At 39.5% G+C, this 4955-nt stretch overlaps 1 pseudogene; it reads left to right on the forward strand.

Moving 5' to 3' along the window:
- The first annotated feature begins 1014 nt into the window (after positions 1-1014).
- On the forward strand, positions 1015-2310 carry LOC102890759 (annotated as a pseudogene).
- The last annotated feature ends 2645 nt before the right edge of the window (positions 2311-4955 follow it).

Genomic DNA, 4955 nt, shown 5'->3' on the forward strand with positions numbered 1-4955 from the left:
AATATTTTGGTCTTAGGAGGCCACATTGGCCAACCACAGGGTGTTGGGTTGGGTCCTGGCTCTGTCCTCCATGGCAATGTGACCTTGGGCAGGTGCTCAACCTTTCTTGGCCTTGGTCTCCTCAGTTAAACATTGAAGCTAGTGCCTTTCTCAGAAGGCTGGAATGATGATTAAGTGGGCTTCTCTATGTAATGGGTTGAACATGCAGAAAGCTTGCTTAAGGGCTTGCTTTTAGGAAAACCTTCTAGGTGAGAGGTGAATTATTGTGAAGCTTATGGAACTTAAATTTCAAGATCCCTCATTTGCACATACCCTTTTAAAATAAACATTTTCTTTGGTACCTGATTTTATATTCATTATAGGTTGTTTTCTTAAACAGGGCCTTTCAGATTGCATAGTTCCATAAAGCCTAGATTCTCTCTTGTCCAGCTCTCTTCATAAATTGTTCTATTAGTCCTCCTACTTGAGTATAGACTCCAGAATTCATCAATTTAAAAAACGCTTTTAATGACTGCTAAAACTAAGACTATTTTAAAAGCATCTGGATGGTATATGTTCTGCTAGAGCTCTCAAGCAGGAATTATCGAGAAGGAGAAGAATTAATCTGTCTCCCACATATATTAAAAAATGGGTTTGTTTCTGCCTCGGAAAGCAAGAATGTAGAAGCTTTCTTGATGAGATTTAATGTTTTAGAGACTGATACCCTGATGAGTATTACCTGATGTTAGACCAATAAACCGATCGAAGTAAGGTACACAGTCCTTTTCGAATGCCTCTGATCTGAACCCTAGTTATGTGACTATTGCATTCTATTTGGTTAAGTTGTTGTGTTTGTTTTTTGCAGTCTTAGTTGTCTATTTATCAGATCTAGAAATGCTATGTGTTTTTTAAGGAAAAGAGAGGTATGGGCTATTCTGAGATTAAGAGGGAAAGACTAGATCGTTCCCGCCGCCACTGCCGTTGCTGCCGCTGCCACTGCCGGCATTGCCGCAACTCCCAGCCTCGCATGTCGCCGCTACCTTCTCGGATAGAAATTTTATGAATAAGCATCAGATGCCAGTGCTAACAGGCCAGCGGTTCAAATCTCAGAAAAGGGATGAAAAAGAGAAATTCAAACCTACAGTCTTCAGGGATATACTTGTCCAGGGGCTTAATGAAGCTGGTGGTGACCTTAAAGCTGTAGTCAAGTTTCTGGACTCTACAAGATCAAGATTAGGTTATCATCGCAATGCAGACACACTCTTTGATATCCTGGTGGCTGGCAGTATGCTTGTCCCTGGAGGGACACGCGTGATGTTGATGACAAGACCAAGATGACCAACCACTGTGTATTTTCAGCAAATGAAGATCATGAAACCATCCGAAACTATGCTCAGGTCTTCAATAAACTCATCAGGAGATATAAATATTTGGAAAAGGCATTCGAGGATGAAATGAAAAAGCTTCTCCTCTTCCTTAAAGCCTTTTCCGAAATAGCAGACAAAGCTGGCGGTGCTGTCAGGCATCCTGCTGGGCAACGACACCTTTCCTGCCGCCATCTTTACCAGTCTCTTCACTGACAGCTCAGTCAAAGAAGGCACTGCAGCCTCATTTGCTGTCGAGCTTTTTAAAGCAAGGATGGAAGAAAAAGATGCCAACTCCGTTACCTCTTCTTTGAGAAAAGCCAACTTAGATAAGAGGCTGCTTGAACTCTTTCCAGTTAACAGACTGTGGATCATTTTGCTAAATACTTCATGGACACAAGACTAAAGGAGCTTTCTGATTTCCTGCGAGTCCAGCAGCCCCTGGGCACCAGGAAGGAACTGCAGAAGGAGCTCCAGGAGCATCTTTCTCAGGAAGGCCCGATCAAGGAGGTGGTGCCCTATGTAAAAGAAGAAATGAAGAGGAACGACCTTCCGGAAACAGCAATGATTGGACTTCTGTGGACATGTATCATGAATGCTGTTGAATGGAACAAGAAGGAGGAACTTGTTGCAGAGCAGGCCCTTAAGCACCTGAAGCAATATGCTCCCCTGCTGGCTGTGCTCAGCTCCCAAGGCCAGTCAGAGATGATCCTTCTCCAGAAGGTTCAGGAATATTGTTACGACAACATCCATTTCATGAAAGCCTTTCAGAAGATTGTGGTTCTCTTTTATAAAGCCGATGTGCTAAGTGAAGAAGCAATTTTGAAATGGTACAAAGAAGCACACGTGGCCAAAGGCAAAAGTGTTTTTCTTGACCAGATGAAGAAATTTGTTGAATGGTTACAAAATGCAGAGGAAGAATCTGAATCAGAAGGTGAGGAAAATTAGATGACTCAAGAAGCACAATACCTAGGGTACTACACACTTTGATTGAGAATGCTGAACCATTCGAGAAGAGAAATTTGGCTTCTGTTTTCACAAAGGATAAAAAATTAGATAGATTTCCCTTGTGCAGAGGGGGAAAGTGGTTTTGTTTTCATTTTGTTTTTAAATGGAGCCCGGAGGCATCAGCGATTACACTTGGGACTCTACCTCTCACTCACTATATGCTAACTTAAAGCCATTCAATGAGGAGTCAAATAGGAATCTGAAAGTAAATACTCAACAGACTCCTCTTTTTTAGCTGTATTTTTCAGATACTGTGTGGTGAACGCCCCACTGGTGTCTATTATAGGGCCACTTTGGTAGTTGTGTGTCTGCTTATCGATGTGATTTGACAAATAAGTTTTTTTTTAAAATAAATGGCTTTATTAAAAAAAAAAAAGAAGGAAAGACTATTTGACAGAGGTTATTGATGTGATTTGACAAATAAGTTTTTTTAAAAAAAAATAAATGGCTTTATTAAAAAAAAAAAGAAGGAAAGACTATTTGACAGAGGTTTCCATAGGTCATAGGTAGAACTATGAAAGACGTATGACATGCAGGCAGAGTACCATTATTTCTTTCCAAAATATGTAGACATTTTCTTAGAGGAAGGAAAGAGTTCAGTTAATGAGGCATTAACAGAGAGAAACTTTTTATTGTAAGTACAGCTCATGCCAAAGGAGGTGCGCACACACATACACACAAATCACACACGTATACATACGTACATATGCTCACTCACTCATATACATACTCACACTCTCTCAGACTGAGAGATATTGAATGAGTGGAGGCTGAGTGAGCTATTCCATGAAAGACTAAGCAATTTGAAATGGAAATGAGAAAAAATATAATGCATCCTCTCAGATGAAAACTACCAAAGCTGAGACTGATTTCGAAAGAAAAGGAAAATAAAACAAAGATTTCAGTCAGTTCAGAGACTAATTTTACTAAGATGAAAAGCAGTTAGAGATGTAGTTCTGCTTCTGAATACTATCAGAAAGGGAAAGGAAGAGCTCAGTGAGTGAGAGGCAGGGGGACAGAACCACTAGGGCGACCTGCTCCCGAGTGGCTGAGGCAGCTTGCCTGACTTAAAGCAAGACTTACTAGGATTGAGAGGGTGTTGATGTTGGACCAGTTGAGGCCATCAAGGCCATGAGCTTGTATAAAAGGAAGACATCTTCAAGATAAGTAATTACATTAATTGAGAATTCAATAAGTGTTCTCATGTTTTATGGTTTCTTATGAGTGATTCACAGTCATTCCATTTATTAGTTACTTATTGTTACTGGTTTATTAACTCGTAGTATACATTTCATTGCTAACAGTAAATGCCGTGACTCTTATTTTACCAACCCCAAGAACTGATTATGTGCATCTCTTCCCAGCACTGCTTTTAGTGACATTATCTTGGTTGCTTGAAATTTGCCGTGATGGGTGTATTTACACCATGGAAACTGGCAATCACTACGAATCAAGAGTTTTCCTCATCCCTGGAGAGATGGTCGTTAAATGTTTGCTAGTATATACACATCCCAAGTGCAGGGCTAGGTACTGTAGGAGAATTAAAATGTGAATGAGACACATCCCAGTCTTTAAGGATCTTTTAATTTGGTATAAGGTTTAATGATGATGATAATAATAAATACTTATTAATCACTCACTATACTCTGTTGGAGCTTTACAGGTATTAGCCGATTTAATCATTATAAAAAGGGAGAAGGCTTAAGAAAATTAGTTGCATCAATTTACTATGTAAAGCAGTATTTTATCCTAAATGTATCTTTGCAATGCCAAAATTACCCCTCTTTTCAGGTTCTCATACCATCCCTCAGTTCTATCCTGGCATTTTGTGAACAAGCTCATGTTTATGCTGTCTGTGTTTTATGACTTTAAAGCCTTTGGTCATTCCACTTTCATTCTCCATCTTCCCATACTAAAGGGTCTTAAGATCTTCAGCTCACCAGGCTCCCCATCCTCTCCCTCACTGCAATTGTCCTTCTAGGAATTTCCCTAGCTCTCGGCCTTTCTTGAAAAACTTCTTGGGATCAGGAGGTGACATCGTAGTCCCCATGCTCATTTTGAGGTACAGACATGACATTCATATCTTTATTTATTTTTAAAGTATCTTTAATGTGTTCTTAAAGAAGGAAGGACAAGAGATATTAATGGTCATCACATCTTTGGAGCTAAGGTTTTCAGAAAAAGTCTTTGCAAACACTTCATGTTATTGTAGCATCTAACTTATACATCAGCACAAAGGACTCTGGGCAAATGATTTTCATCAAAGCTGTATAGTTGAGGAAGGTCAATACAGTTATTACTTGTCTAGGCTTGTACTTCAAACTGTGATTGAGTAAGCCTCCAAGGGTAGTTCTTTGCATGTATGAATCTGTACTTGACTATTTGCTGTAGGTTCAGGACTGGAGTTAGGATTGCTGCTTCAAGCCTTCTTATTGTTTGATAGACCAAGATGTTTACAAGTAGGGTATTTTATTCATTCTAGGTGGAAGTATACTATAGCTTCTAGGAATGGATCAGGATTCTAGCTAAGAAAATTTATTTTAAAACCTCAACTGATCCACCAACTTTCTTGGTCAAAAAGGAAATATAGCCATAAGCAAGTCT

This window comes from Pteropus alecto, unplaced genomic scaffold (genome assembly GCF_000325575.1).
Source record: "Pteropus alecto unplaced genomic scaffold, ASM32557v1 scaffold86, whole genome shotgun sequence".
NCBI lineage: Eukaryota > Metazoa > Chordata > Mammalia > Chiroptera > Pteropodidae > Pteropus > Pteropus alecto.